This window comes from Numida meleagris, unplaced genomic scaffold (assembly GCF_002078875.1).
Source record: "Numida meleagris isolate 19003 breed g44 Domestic line unplaced genomic scaffold, NumMel1.0 unplaced_Scaffold193, whole genome shotgun sequence".
Lineage (NCBI taxonomy): Eukaryota > Metazoa > Chordata > Aves > Galliformes > Numididae > Numida > Numida meleagris.
Window position 1 is genome coordinate 828,076 of NW_018363728.1, and position 16,798 is coordinate 844,873.

At 38.2% G+C, this 16,798-nt stretch overlaps 1 protein-coding gene across 5 annotated transcripts in view; it reads right to left on the bottom strand.

The window, feature by feature from the left end:
• RGS17 (regulator of G protein signaling 17) overlaps positions 1-16,798 on the bottom strand; it is a 69,915-nt gene that overhangs the window by 38,831 nt on the left and 14,286 nt on the right. For 2 of the 5 annotated variants that reach the window (XM_021382234.1, XM_021382235.1), the window contains exon 1: positions 5,857-5,942. The exons of the other annotated variants lie outside the window; for them this stretch is intronic. The gene's annotated coding sequence lies outside the window, so the exon portion shown is untranslated. Of the gene's footprint in view, positions 1-5,856; positions 5,943-16,798 lie in introns of those variants that run through there. 5 annotated transcript variants of the gene reach the window in all.

Consider the following 16,798-nt stretch of genomic DNA (forward strand, 5'->3'; position numbering starts at 1 on the left):
TTCCTCAGGGTTTCTCCAAATCCCTGAGACAGATGCACTGCCCGGCTCACAGCCACAGGCATGGGGGCTGTCATGCACAGGAGCTCCTTTTTCCCCTTTCTGCTCTCAGTAACCAATCAGCAAATACAACACAAAAAAAGAGCCTGAAGTAAAAAGGGGAGCTGAGAGCAGAAAGGGGAAATGGAAAGAGAAATGAACAGATCTGGAGGACAGAAAGCATGGATTTACCTCACAAAATCTTAGGTTCAAACCATTTTGAAGCAAGAAATTAGAGTGGGTATCAACTATGTGACTTGAAAAGCGTCAACATTTGTGTGGGAGACTTTTTTGGTATTTGCATGGAGGTACACAAAAATAGAGGCACATCTTTCAATTTCTGTGTGACTTGAGCTATATATATATATATCTCTACACACACTTGAGCTATATATACATATATAGCTGTCAACAAAACAAACATTTCAGCAACAACATTTACTTTGGTCAAAAACATAAAAGTTCTGTTTGAGTCTCATGGAAAAGCTGAGGCACACTCCACATCCAACAGTGGAGCAGTGGAAACCACCAGTCTCAGCCCTGAAACTGCTTCCTTCCAAGTTTTCTGGATGGTAGAAAAGAACACAATGGTGATTTTCACAGGAATTAAGCCCTTCAAGCTTTTTTTTATTACTATATTATTTTTAATTTCCTCTCCTGTGTCCTTGTTTAATCCCTTCCCTTGCTGGAAGAATTTGTGTGTAGCAAAAGGCAAGCTCCTCTGCGTGTCTCATCACCTGAGCACCTGCCTTAGCTGCCTCGGTCCCTGCTAGCTTCTGACTTGTTAGCCTGCCTGGAAGGATGGGTTTCCCCATCTCTTGCAGTTCACTTTTCTCCTGCCACAAACTGATGTGGCTGCTGGTACATTATAATATCAGGTAGCGGACCCTTGTAGTAAAATCTCTCTTTCTAACCACAGTGGTGTGATAGAAGGGCACAGCATAAATGTCTGAACTATACAGAGGAGGCCCAGCAATTGAACAGGTATCTCTAAATTCATAGAGATTCACAAAATACCAGACTGAGCCAGGGAGCTTAAGACATTCTGAAGCTAGGATGGGGAGCAAGCTAGCATGCCGTATGCCAGGAGGAATATATGGAAGTACAGAGAAAGAAAGCAAAAGCAATTATGATTTATTCACCCCTCCTTTATCTTCCTATGGTCATTTTTTAATGTTTTAGAAATACACATTTCCAAACACATCAGTAAACAAATTTTCACAGTAAGCTACCCACATGTTCTTTCACATTTGAAAACAGAAAAGAATAAATTATGTCTTTCTGTAGAATCTGATAGCTAGTGCAGTATGGACAAGGTGCATATTATTTCAGAACGGAGAAAAAACAACAATATAGAAAGGATTTTTAACTTTTTAAATGTGAGTTTACTATTTTAGCATCTGTACAAATGCTAGATACAAGTTTGTCTAGAAAAAAAAACCAGTGGATTCTCCTCTTGGACAAGGATATTTGAATTTGGAATTCATGCACCATGAATAAGTAATATTCCAGAAGTTAAATTTTCGCCCTTTCATAGTATGATGCTATTCTTGAATCAGTGCATGATAAGAGAATGCTATGGCACTATTGCATTTGCTTCAAAGCTGAAGAAGAGAAAAAGAATTGCAAATCATTTGCTGCATAGAAACGAGGAAAATACATCCAAAAGCAGAAAACCTTTTTGAAGGCCACTTATAAGGGAACTACAAAAACGTGTTATATACAAGGTTTATTTGTAATGTCTTTTTTTAAAAACAAAATTTAAAGGATTAACTTGAAACTACTCTGCTGTCATGACTTATAACTTGCATGATTTGTCATAATTCAAGTCTAGTTATTGTACCATTATTGAAAATTCTAATGCTCAAACGCAAGGGATGAAAAACATGCTATGAAACCTTGAAACCTTTTAAATCTCTGGGAATATGCAAATTTCGGTATGAAAGTGTCACATCTAGCCAGATCTGCATACTTACAAACTCTCTAGTCTTTTGTTGAGCATTATCAGATTTATAATCACCAGTTACGCTACTATACAGTAAGACACACAAATAGCTTTTCCACTTGAGTATGCAATGAGGTAGAGTGAAATTATTTAATTTAGATAAACAGATCCCAAAAGATCAACAGATGACATCTCTTAGAACACTGTCTTCACAGATATCTAACTGAAACTTGATGTGTCTGGTATATCACTCCTCCTCCTATCAAGTCCGTGCTCACTAGCAGTGCAGACCGTATGATATCCTCCTGTTTTTACTGCCAGAGACTATAGATTCCATGAGAGAAGTTCCTCAGCGCCTTTTCAATCAAGTATGTCATAATGTTTAAATAAATGAGAGGGCTTTGCATAAAGAACTGTATTTCCTCTAGACAGTGAAATATGCTTAGTTTCCTGTCTGAATTATAAAAAAAACTATACGTATAGCAATTAGAGGGCAAAGTACTGTTTTCATTATTTAAAAGATATGTGCAAGAGTGCTGGAAAGCTCTGGAGATAGTTTTAATTACCGGAAACCTACCTCTGTTTTTAGTATTAGACATGAAGCTGTTTTGGGAGGATGGTTTCTAAGGCTGCATGATATGAACAGGACTCCTTCAACATTTTAACTTTTTCACTAAGCAAAAACACACTATGTTTGCTCCAGCCAAATAAATGAAAGTGTTCTTTGAGGCAAAAGATGAATTTTCAACATCACTGGGTAGCCTCAGATCTCTACTATGGACTTCTCCTTGTCAGGAGGTGTGCAACTAAATGCAGTGATAACTAAGAAGAGACATCACACAGGGACATGTAAGACAACATCACTCAATAAAAGAGACCACTGCTTTGTTTCATGAGCTCTCAAACTGAAGATGCTTTCATGTTGCTTTATATTTGACTTATGACTCTTGCAAAGTTTTGGCATATTCTGTAAATGAAAAACTGGAAAGGCAAAGCTCAGCACTGCCTCCCAGCACATTTAGCACGTCAGCATGCCTAATGCCAATCTCCTAGTCCTTACTTGTTCTAATAAACATCTCTTGAAGTGGCTTCATTCCACATTATAGGCAAATAGAATGGAAAAATCACAGCAGAGTTACTCAGCTATGTTTGGAGACAACTGGTGGAGAAGCACTGACATGTGGTGCCCAGATGAATTCACAGATATGGAAATAAATGGGGGTGATGTGACCAGCATGGTACCCTGAGAACAGTCTGGCAGAGGTCTCTGGAACACTACCTGGAGCCTCTTCTGGAGGAAGGGCAGCTGATAGAGAAGAAAAGGTATAGGAGATACTAGCTCTAAGAAGAACAGCTTTCCCCAGTGGTATGGTGGATATCATCTTTTCTGTTTGCTGCTTGGCTGTCCTTTAACAGAGAAAAGGTCAACATGCAAACCATGTTTCCTGGTTATGTATTACTGTCTGCTGCTTCTCCTTCTGAGGTACTTTCAGCACTTCCAGCACTACACTAATGTGACATTAACATTCTACTGACAGCTGAGATTCCCTATTTTTGTAGCTAATAACCTGGCCATCTTTTATTCCAGCGCTGTCCAGGACTGCTAGCAAACATTCTTCAGTGCACTCAGTCAGATTGTCACCTTACATTCATCAGTTTTTCCTGAACTTTACATATTCTTCCCAACAGCATATTCCAACACAGCTCCTTCATTTTTTTCCATGCTGGGCAACCACATCTGTGTTACTGGCAGGCTACTGCATATTAATTCTGAATACTGTTATATTTCAAGTCTATATTTAAAAATGCATTTTGTATTTTTCCTTCATTGTCCACAGTATCAAATTCCTGTTCCTCATTCAGAACTTCAGGTATGGGCACTTCATTTGCACATCAATAATCATGTTGCAATGTTAGTTCTGGATCATTAGTGGACCAAGAATTTTGCCTCAAACTGCAGTCCAAGTTTACTTTAATATTAAAACAAAGCTTCCCAAAATTATCTTTAATAGTTAGACCAGACAATAACTCCATCTTCACTTGCATATGCAACATCTTGCTCAAAAACACACTGTTTCTGAGGCTTGTTTCTGCATATTTTCCAGACTTTGAACACAGCCTTGTGGTTAACCATATCTACTTGAGTTAGCAAAAATAATGAAGAAAGTCATATTCTTCAGTAATGTCTACTTTCTGAAACATGAATGCTCCAGCCTGACTTCTTTTCTGGATAGCTCTAATTTCTGCCAAAATGAAAGCATGTCTGAAACTTCTTCAACAGTCTTCCCCATTTCCAGAAAGAGCTTCAGCTCCCAGTGGAGGATGATCTGCGCCTTCCTTCCTCTAAAGCTAGGGGAATGATTTTTATCACTACTAGTCTGCTCTGAAACAGGGTCTGGATGTGGTCAGCATCTCCCACAAAGCCACTGTACAACCACCAGAGCTGAACATGTGAGGGTCCCCTAATGACGATGTTTGAAATAACCCCTCCAGGGAAACCTTATCTCCGTAAGCAATTCTTATTATGGGAAGAACATGGCAACACGAGGGAGATTTCTTCTCTCTATTTGTATGTAAATACATCTGCCACCCTTCCCCGTGTAAAGACAGTGTTTTAATGAGACACAAACAGGAAGTGATTAAAGGAATGTTTCCAGGCAATTCATTCAAGTTGATTAATCATTACAGATGAATTGACTGCAGCCAGCTAATGAAAGTGATGAGATATCAGAAGTTGAATACTCTTCTGATACTATTTGCTCCAACATGACAACTAATGCAGCTGTATAAAAAATGGCTTGTGAAAGCTATGTAGGTGATGTATCTCACCATTCTGTACTAATTGCTCAGTCTCTCATGAAGTTCTCAGGTATCCTACAGCTTTATCCATAAATAAAACTTCCAAATAACCTGCACTGATATGAAATGCTTGTGAATTACTTGGTAATATTCATAACTGTGATTGCATTTATTTCCCAGCAAAACAGACACGAACTAGATGATGATGATCATGATAGCAGACAGTAGACAAATTTTTCAAGGGTATTTTCAAGTTGTATAGTTGAAAAAAATGCAAAAGATCCCGCAGAAACTAATAGCTGTACCTTGCTTCAAGTTAGCAAACAACATTTAATCTGATCCTGCTAAGGACTAACCAGAATTTCCCTGTGATTGTTAGAAAATTGCATTTTTACAATATTTCAGGTTCCTAAGGGGTGTACTAGTGGTGGAAAGATTTTGCTGGTTTTGCTATAAGTTTCTGGTTGGGAGAATCCTCTCCCCTTTCAGATTTTTCAGTTTAATGTTAGGCTGTTTCTGCCACTGATGTCATGAAACATCAGTTTTCCAAATCCTGGGAGCATTTGCTAGATTTATCTCTCACAATACACTGTTTTCCCATTGTTATCTAAATCACAAAATGTATCACTAAAGTTTCAACAGTGCAAGCACATCATACAAAACAGCAGAGATCCCGGTGCAATAAAGCTGCTTTTCTGCAGCTAACGTCTGAAATGCTCTGGTCAGAGTTGTTTTAATGATGCTTTGGCATTTCTGAATACCAGTTCAAGAATTCTGCAGAGTTGTTTCAACCATTGGAGACAAAATTATTTAAATACTACAGATTTCCATTGGGTGTGCATTCTCTTTTTATTCTTTGCTCAAGTTAATCTCTGTTTTAGAGCCAGAGAAGCTGAAAACCTTCATTGGCACTCCTATCAACTTTGTGGTCTTTTCAAATTCTAATTGTAAGGCTATAACGTAATGGAAAGTACAGCAATAATAGCAGAATGGCACAATCCTAGGCTGCAGCAAACGAGGACAAGCTCAAATACAGCAGTTGTAGACACAGAAACAAAGGAAGAAAAACTGCTTACCTTCAGAAGGCCTCAGGTAAGCAGGGATCACCAGTGAGATGCTTTTGCCTCCACTGCCATCCCTTAAATGAGGTCTGGGAAGGGGTGGATCCTGGCTCCACTCCTTCCGGTCACTCAGCTGCACTATATGCATCTGAGCTCCCCTGGGTTGGCCCTGCCTTCCCACCAGGTGCTCAATCACTGCTTCAAGCCATCACTTACCATTTCTGCTACACTAATCAATACAGAAGACTAATTTTTCTGGATCAAGTCCTTTTCTACTCACAACACTTCTAATTTTCTATGTTGAAACAATTATTTGTCATGTTAGTAACAACAGGTCAAATTTGGAGCTCCTTGCTCAGTGGTAAATGTAAATACTCCATGGACTTTCTTGCAACTGTTCTTCCTCTGCTGCAGTGCCAGTGAGACTGAGTTTTCCTGCATAAATCAGGAATGTCAGCAACTCTGTACAGGCACCATTAGGCCCTTAGAGACCCTTCCTCAGTGCCTACCTACTTTTCATTCAGCTGTTTGAGGCTGCAGTCTCCATTTCAGTCAGCATTTTGGTATGCTGTTAGCAAATCATACACCTGGACCTGGGTCAAGTTATTTATAGTTACTACAGTCCCAGTGTTCTTCTCCTTCTTTTCTCTTCCCCATTTCTAATGGTACACGTACAAACAAGATGAATCAAAGAAGAATTTTAGCTAATTTATGGGAGTTACAGGGGATTCCTGTAACAGTGACATTCATGTCCTCCTTCTGCCCTCAAATCAGAGAAGTATTATCATTTATATTTTGAGACAGAGACAGCAATCTATTGTCCTCTTGATAAGTCCAGAACTTTAATGTCAGTAAGATCCAAGCAAAGTAGACAATTATTATTGTTGTGGTTGGAAGAAGAGCTTCCACCATGCCAAATACTTGAGTACCTACTATGTTTTTGTTTTTCTGATCAAAAAACTTCTCATTAAAGATTGGACTGCTTTAGTGAGATAAGTATCTGTGGGCACTGTCCATTTTTTCGGTTCTGCATCAGTCTTACACACGGTGCATTCCTTCTCAATGATAGTTTGATTTCTTTTAAGTAAAGAATTATTCACCACAATTTCCAAACATAATTTATTCAAACTCTCTTGCAACAAACTGATTTGGGTGTTCAAACTGAGTAATTTGTAGCAGTGAATAAATTCCCCATGGGGAACAAAGCTGTCTGTGAAGTTGAGACTTAAAGAGTATCCCAATGCACTCTCAAGTGCACAAGGAAAAGATTAACTAAAAAGCTGGATTTGCACAAGGATACTGCAGTCACTATTGTCCTCATCTGTGTTAGTAGAAAAGAAATAATAATTAAAAAAAAAGGATTTTGGACTGGTGAAATAAAAAAGGTTTTGAAATCTCTCCAGCCATCTCATTTCTGCTCCCTAGGACTGCAGAACTTCCTGCTCATCCTACCCATACCAGATTCTTTTGCTGCTGCTCTTATCACTGTACCTTTTCCACCTCCACGAGTAGAGCTCCTGCTGCAAGCACTGCTGCTCTCTCTGTGTACCTTTCCACCTCCTCTGCTAGTGAGGCAGCTTTGGTAGTGCCAAGGGTGGTGGGAGGTACAGTAGCAGCAAAGAGCACCTGTGTTATTTTCCTGAAAATTTAGCCTAAGAATGTGGAGATGCTTCATAAGGAAGGTTAATTTACAGCTGACAAAGTAATTATTCTGTTAAGGTATTACAACAGGAACAGGAAGATATGTGACGGTGTACGCTTTGATAGTATTCCATAGCCCTGCAGTTAGCAGAACTTAACCTGTTTACCGGGTGCTACTATCACTAAGGCCATTCTGTGGAGTAAAGGGAAATCTAGTTTTTATATTTTTTGTATATCTTTTTCATGAGAATGAGATGCTGATGACTCCTTTTCTTGTAAAATTTCAAATTTTTAGCCACTGACACTATGCACGTTGCTATATACTGCTGTCCTGCAGAGGACATGTTAATAAGTGCAGATGCTTTCCACAGTCAGGGCATGAAGCAATCCCAATTTGGCTATGCTAGTTCCCCATGCTGTCACAACAAACAAAATCAGTAACGCTTTATGCGCTTACAAGATTTTTTTCTGGGAAAGAAGCTGCCTTATATAACATCACCTTAATTTTATGCCCTCAGTTAACAGCTTGCTTGGGTAGTGCAAATATCATATTTCTTCTGCACAGTGCCCAACTGCTAGCCAATTCCCATGTCATTCCGGAATAGACTTGGTCAGGAATTTTTCAAATAGAAAAGATCATATTTGTCAAAAACAAAACTGACTGCTGAAGCAATTGTTTTTGACAGATGTCCTCTTTAAAAAAGTCTTATTTGAAATAAAGTTTGGAAGTTGCCAAAGTATCTCATTCAAATAGTGGTGTTTTTTTGTTGCTGTTTGCTTTTTTTTTTTTTTTTTCCCCTAAAAGGAGGCCAGTTTTTCACTTAAAGAAACTTTTGGTTTTAAATGACCCAAATCATATTGGGAATTGGAATAAAAGGATTCTAAAAAATCAGTGCTTTCATTAATCCTAACAAATTTCCAGATTTTCTACCCAGGAAGGAATACTATGTCTGAGCAAATTTTTTAGTTATTCAGGACAGAAACATTTTGGAAAATGTTAAAGATGCTCAAGAGATGGGAAAAATGTTCCTGTCACTGCTTCTAGGCTGGAGATTTTCAGGATGCTGTGTCATCTAAGTCTTAGAGACTCTGAGATTTAAAAGTAGAATACAATTCTTTTATGACAATATCAATCTTCCACTTGCATCTAAACCACTAATTTTATAGATTTAAAAGTCGTGTTCTCCACTGGAGTGCAATTTATCTTGTTTTCTAGCAACTGTGCTGAAAAAACCCTAAGTGCTTCCACATGAATAAGGAAAACGGCTGTGGTGTGATTAAAGACAGGAAAACAATCGAGAGGAGAAATCAGAGCACAACTTACAGAATTTGTAAATAGTTATTTGGAAAAAAAAAACCAACCCGCAACAAACTAATATTTAGAGAATAAATTTAGAGTGTTTCATGTGCTTAATGTTGATTTTTATGACATAAACAAATACCTTAAATTTGGCTCTAATTAACTGATTGCTATTTATCTAAAGGGGTACATCTGCTTATTTTACAACAGAAAACAGTGTTCCCTCATAGTATGTTATGTATTTAACTTAATATAGACACTAATAAAAGTTTTTTAGGTTACCAATGCTTTTCCACTCTAAACAATTATACTTGAATGGCGAACAGTAGACACAAAGGCACTGGGCTGTACTTTTTCCTAGCAAATACATACTAGCTAGGAAGTAAGTTAGTTATTCTATGCTTCTCATAATAATAATAAGAAAAATAATATTTAGACATTCAAACAATTTAATCTCTGCTGTTAGAAACATCTGGGCTACCTGACTGGATTAACTCATCCCCCTTTGAGTACTCTAGCAGACAAGCATACAATTGGTCTGGGGGAATGGAATTCTTTAGGCGAAATGAAGGAAAGCCAGAGCTTTCCTCAGTCACACAGTGTCAAATAGTTAAACAGTGTCATAGAATCACAGAATGCCTTGGGATGGAGGGGAAGTCAAAAATCATCTATTTCCAACTCCCCTTGCTGTGGGCAGGGCTGCCCCCCACCAGCTCAGGCTACCCAGGGCCCCATCCATCCTGGCCTTGACTGTGTCCAGGGATGGGCATCCACAGCTTCTCTAAGAAGCCTGTTCCAGGGCCTCACTGCCCTCAGTAAAGAGCTTCTTCCTAACATCTAACCTAAATCTCCCCTCAAATAGTCAAGGAGTACACAGAGAATTATAATACTACTGAAGTGCATTACTGAAGTGAAGGGAAAGGAGCTATGTGACAAAGGATGTCACATATTTTCTCCCATTTTCTCCATTCACCTGCCATGAAGAGAATTGATCATACTTATTAACATACGATTTTTGCTCTCCTTTCAGAACTGCTTCATTTATAGAGGTAGAGCTCAGGGTGGTAAATGTGGCAAAGACAAGCTTGAGTTTAAATCTGATAGTCTCCAAAGTCACAAGTATGTCTGAGAACAGCTAGAGGAAGGCATATCACCATTTGGTTTTGTCCAGATAGATGGTCAATCATTAGCATGAAAGTAAGTCTCTAAATGTCTACAGAAAATGCCATACAGAATGGACTGGCAAGTACAGCCACTAGTGTTGATCTCAATTTTAATTTTCAAGAATGATGAATAAATCATATATCAATGGGAAAGATATGTTTGACTAGCATATTGCTACTTGCTCATGTATGATTAGACTTGCTTAGGAAATGCACTTAATGTCTAGCAGTAAGAGAGGTTGCAAGGCACAAGATTTACTGGCTAACAGTGCATCAGCAGTTAGTACAAGCTGAGATGCCTATTTGTCAGAGTCAGTGAAGTTAACTTCAAAACTGACACAACTTGTTGTTCCTAGTTTTGCTTTAATGTCAAGATTATACTGAGAGTCATTTTCCAGTGATCTTGGCAAACAGTCTATGAGACTTTTCACTGGTTTACATCTTTAAAAAAAAATAAATTCTTCAGGTATTTACTTGTCGGAGGTTCTAGCTAAACCTATGTGAAAATAAATCTATGTGAGAATCATAAATTACCATATAGTTACTCCTGTCCTTAGCTACAGAAGAGTGACCACAGTCAAGTTTACTGAATATTACAGTAAGTTACTTAGTCCTGATTACATCTCAGCACATAATCTGTCTGGAAGGACTCCTGTCTAGACAAAAGAGATGCAAAACTGAGTGTTACGAGGTGACCGCTGCAAAGACTGAGAGATTTCTCAGGTACTTGTTTCATGAGACAGGTATCTGTAATTTGCATAGGTGCTTTCTAGAGGTGTTGAATCATAAATACATCTACGAATTTCTAGTCACAATTTACCTTCCCTTATTAAACTGGAAATGCTGTATAAACTGGTATTATAAAACAAGAATGTGAATAGTGAACTGTTAGAGAAGTGGAATTTAAACAGTAGCTGCAGTGTACATCAAAAACTAATCACTTTAACCAATGAAATTTGTTAAAAAGTAGCTTTATGCACTACACACCATCACTTCACACTGGCACAGAGCTTTCATCCGCATCTCAGGGCTGAGATATTAACCAGGTTTCCAAATAACTCTGAAAGCAAGATGAGTTTTGGTATCCTACAACTTGTTACATAAATGTGAAAGCAAGTGCAGAAGGTAGTTGTCTTCTTTTTGTCGATAATCTTTTTCTTTTTTTTCCTCCGGAGTTATAGAGAAAAGTCCTGAGTGAGGATTCAAGCACAAGGTTGTTGAATTGCCCAAATTTCCCCAGTGAGGATTACACACATTTGATATTAGATACTGTTAAATTGCTTCTATAATAATAATTATTATTTTTATCAAGATGGGAGGATTGAGGTCAAAGTTCTTATGCTGGAATGGATAATCCTTGCTTTTTCACTCCTATGAAGAACAAGGGAATAACATAGGACTCCAACTCATGCTTTATTTGTCTGATAGTCAGGAAGATACTGAGAACTGCAATGTAAGCAGATGCAAACTGATTTTTTCTATCAGAACTCAAGCTTGGATACATCATGCTTCCTAAACGAGTCAGGATTATTCCCAAGCAAATGCAGAGGATAGCCTACACTCTACTCCTTGCTTAAGAGGATGACATGTGCCATGATGCAGGAGTTTGCAGGTGTTTACCTTGTTTTCCTTTTCAAAGGTGATTCTGACAACTGTCTCAGCATTTTCTGCTTGCTTTCTACCTGTTCCCTTTGCTCCAACCTCCCTTATGCTGCTTCATTGTAATTCAGTACATGCCAATGCTTTAGCCACAGAGATGCCTACTCCAGAGCTCTAGCGGCAGTTCATACCTACTTGGCAAAAAGAAAGATGGGGTTTTTTTATCATCATGTCAGAAAACTGCAATTTGAATCAGTGAGAAGCCAGGCAGTTTTAACTGACCTCAGGTTTCAGGAATAATCTCAGTCTGGTCTCCTACTGTAGCCATTGCTCTCTAGTAGCTTAGCTCTGGAAGTCCACTAGATCAAGTGAATTTATGGAGGCCAAGTTGCAGTCAAGAAGGTAATACTTTGGTTTTCAGCACGAAGTCAGATTCTCTCACCCAAATAATATGAAAGATTCAGTGATATCCATTTGACTCTAAATGGTGTACACTGCTGCTCCCCAGTACATTTTCTTCAGCAACAGCTGATATTGATCATCATGGCATAGTTTGCTTTAGGACAGGTAGCAAGAAAGCGCTTTCAAACTCTGCATATTCTGACAAAAAGCAAACCAACAATAAGCCTCACATACCATAGCTTCTTGAAAAACTGATTTTCTCTGTTCAGGAGCAACCAATCCACAACCTTCCAACTAAAAATGACTGTTATACTAACCTAGATACAGAATGAGGATGGCTCTCCCTCAGATATAGAGGCTGTTTTTATGAAATGGGGCAAATAAATTACTTTTTGATGTGATATTTGAAACAATGAAAACTAGAAACTGTACTAGATGAAAAAACTGAAACAAAACATAAACAGTTAATCATTCTTTAGACATGCCTGGCAAATTTTCCTGGTAAGAATGCTATCACTTTGCAAGATAACTTAATAGAGAGACAGTACAGGAAAGCTAGTATGTTTCTAATGGCATTGCTATAGTGCAATGGGGTTGAGATGGCTACATTCTAGACAGATGCTATTACTTGTTCTAGTTTTACCATAAGTGACACTGTGATATTTCAAAAATCAAGCCTGAAAGCCCATTAAAAACATCTTGCTGGCTCGACTCGTAACAAAATGTAGGAATTGGTTTTTTGTATCCTGCTGAATGGGGAAGCTTTCAGAACACTCAGCCTGATGATTCCTAGCTTTTGCAGCAAAGTACAAGGCAAACTTAGTGGTCTAGCGATACACTTTTATAACCCTTTCTCTTTTAATGGTGTGTCTTTTTCCATCTAAGTTACTGAAGCAATAGATAGGAATGTTGCTTCCCCATTTATTCATTTATTCTTGGTTTGGTACATTTGTGTCGCTTTCATGGGAGGCTTAAAAAAGTTGGTCAGTCTCTTAGACTCACACAAAGTTATTTGCATGCTTTGCAACTGAAGAAATGAGTTCTGTGCTCCAGATGCAATGCAGATAATGAAAACTTAATTCAGCATGAAAACCTGTTCCTTACTGCACTTTGGTTTTAAGTCTTCCTTTAGAGTAAGCCATTGTATTCCTCTAACATACCACGCTGATTCTTTATTTGATCAGTCATTCAGTGTTCATCTTCTCTGTTCTCTCATATCCTAAAATCCTACCATGCCAAATTGATCAGAGAGAGCCAACAATCTAGAGAGAAAGCATGGTCCAGTACCTGAGGGCTATCCTAAAACTGAACAAGTCTAAGTTGTTGTTTACCATCTGAATTCTAGCAAGTTACTTCCTTCAACAGGAATTAGAGGTTCTGAAATTATGTATTGCAGTTCTTCTTGCACAAAATATTTTTTCGATGTCATGAAACAAATTTATGACTTTAAAATCTTTCCAGTTTTGAATCAAGTGACTCCAGACTTCTTACTTGTGCACAGATTCCATCAAATGGATGTAACTGTTTGCAGGTATATAGCGAGGGGATGCAAGAGATACAGATGCAACTCCCCTTTTTGCTCAGCTTGTCACTAAACCTTGCTTTCTACATCTGGATATAAGAACATAAGATACAAGATTGACTGTTGGGTGAGCAGAAAGGAGTCTTTTCTTTTTGATTAGATAGTCTAGCTAGGACTAGCCATAGTGTTTTAAGATTCTGAGGATGAGATGATAATGAGAGATACATCAGAAATGTAGATAACCAGAGAAAAATTTTAACTAGTAAAATTTTGTGATTTGCATTTCGCTAAGCTACAGTACAGTACAGAGCCATAATAGTGGATGTCTGCATTTAAGAAGCCCTGGATGCAATTACAAATAACGTTGTACATTATTAGTTTCAGTCCTACAATCACAACATTTTCACCTCCCATGTATGGACTCCTGTCCATAGACAGGATTATAGTATATAGACTTGATTATAGTATAAATAGACTTGATTATAGTATAAGTAGAAAAAGGACAAAAATATGGTGTAGGGTAAAAATGACTTTTCTACTTAGAAGCTTAAGAAAAATACATACGTGCAGAACTTCTATGTAAGAATGAATATATTTTAGGATGTCTGGTCAGGCTGAACACCCACTTAGGTACAGGTCTTTGAAGAGAACTTGTCAGGGTATTTGTTGCATGCAAAATTTACTGTAGGTTTAGTCTTTGTCCCAGGTATGGACACAGACTTCACTAGTTTTAATGTTTGGTTTTTTTAATTACCATCTTCCATCTTTTTGAAGAACAGTTCACACGTTAAAATAACATTTTTTCAGCTATTTACATATTTATTACATTAGTCCTACTGCATATGATCATATTTTTTGTAAGATAACAAAAGAGACTGAACGTAAGAATAACCCCTAAAGCTAAAACTGAGGCCCAACCAGAATGCCAGCAGAAAACAAAACAAACAAAAAAACACCAAAAAAAGGATATATCACACAGTTCTAGCATTTTTACCAAGATAAGGATATGAGAAAGCCAAACAAATACTTCTTTTTGCTTCTAGCGCACTGTGGGGACTACTGGGTGCTGCAGTGCTGGCCTGCTTGGCTGGCTTGCAAATATCAGAATGCTGGCTACAAAGTCAAAATAAGCACCTTGTTTTTAGAGGTGCTTTTGCCTCCAGGAAGGAAAGAGCCTTGTGTGAATTATCTGTACATCTCCAATACATTAGCAGAATCAGACACCTCAGATGAATCAGTGAACGCAGCACACCAAGTGGCAGCTTCAGCCAGCCTAAGTCTAAGCCAGCAGTCCTCAGAATGCTGATTTCTGATGATGTATTTCTATCGTGTGTTAAGCCATATATTAGCTGCTGTGGCAGGAAAACTAACTCTATAGATGTCAGCTGGATTAGTTCTCTGGACTGATTCACATGTGGCAGGGAGACAGGAGCAGCAGTTCTGGCTTGGACTGGCTTAAGTGGCAGCACCAGGAGTGGAGGATCTGTGACCAAGAGCGTTCTTTAAACTGTCCCTTCCAGGGACTGAGAAATCCAGGCTGAACTGCAGAATGACTGAGATCTTCAGCCATAGCCCTCTCCTAGATTTAGGACTCTGAGTCATCCCTTTTAAAAACACATTAAGGATGAAGTTATGCTTTGAAGAATGAAATGATGGGTGTGTTTTCTTGCTTTCATTCAATATTAGAAATATTAAATAATGTGGCTCCATTGTACTCTTTGGTTCAGGGCAGAAACCAAGGTGTTCCTGCTGCCAGGTGAGAGCTGTAGTGTTGGGTGCTCTGCTTCCTCTCTCGATAATGACTGTTTAATTGTTTGATGGGTTTAAGGAGTTTTTTGGGTTTTTTTTTTTGGGGGGGGGAGGCTTTTTCGTTTGTTTTGAAAAGCAGCATAGTGTCAACAGAAATAGCAGAAAGTGATCTTCCCTATTAAAAATTTAATATAATTTAATTTAATATATTTTAAATTTAAATCTTCAGAATGCAATACTGATGATTAAGGCAGGGTCTTCTTGTGTCTCGGAAGGGAAGGTCTGAACTGAGCTTCACACAATGTGGAACTGAGGCATCTCACATCCTGGCCAAAGCTGTCCATCCTGCAATTGTTTTATGAAAGAAAGATGGAGAAAATGGCAGCAGTTCTGGTAAGAGCAGTGGGGATTAAACAACTGCAAAACCTACTTATGACTAGGATCCTTCTTCGGCTATATTTTGGATTGACGTCTGATTTATGTTCTGTGTTTTGTGAGCTCAGCTCAGCTGATTTAGGAAAACAGAAGTACATTCTCAGCATGTCTCCTGGACCGAGCCAGCTCTAGGATCTCAGGTAGAAAACTTGTCCTGATAAGAGCTGGTAGTGATAGCTGGAAGCAGTTTCAGGCAGAGTAATAGGTGGTCGAGGAACACAATGTGGAAAATTTGGGTGTAGGGGCAATTGGATGTTGAGGATTCTTGGATACAGAGGACTGAAAGCCAAGTAAATCCTAGTTTGGATTCCTAGTGTCTACGGCAGATTGCAGCCAAGGTGCATACTGCAGCTACTGCCATCCCAGATTGAGTAAAGAAGATAAACTCTTCCTTGGCTATTTCTATGCTGTGCCAATTCAATTTATACAGATATACCTCATCCTGGAAGGCTGAATGTAAAATGGAAATGTAGGAAATGTTCCAATTAAGTGAAATAATTTTAATTCTCTTTTGTCTAAAAATTATGTTTATTTTTTTCATAAAAAGAACAACATTCTGTAATGCCTGTATCCCTCCAAAACTGGTGATCTTAGATTTACAGTGTGAGTTTAGACATTACTGAAAAAGCTAGTACCTTTCTGTTTACCAGAGAACTGGAACTTTTGGAAAACAGTGTTGCCAATAGTTATGTTATAGTACGATATTTATGCACCTTCCATAAACAGAATAGACGAGAAAAAAATATTAGGGAAATTTTGGATGGTGGACAGTGTTGGTTTTTTGTAGTAGAACAATTAAAGTCAATTTTGAAATGTTAAATGCATTGATTAGGATATCATGAAATTTTGAATTATCTCTAAAAAACAGGGATAAAATCTTTGGAAGGCTTGCAATTGGCTCAGTAGTACATTTTTCCTTAATACCTTAGTCCTGTAATATAAATAAATTATGCCTTGGATGAGAAAAGCCTTCAGTAGATTCCGCAGATAAAGCGTATTTAGGAATGGCATGCCCATTTACTACTATCAAAAGCTGCCTGCATTCTTTCTCTTCATGGGTGGATCTTCAGATCCAAACAAAGTTTAGCTTTGGAAAAGTTGATTTTATTTCCACTCAAGAGGAATATATTTGCTCTTCTTCATACA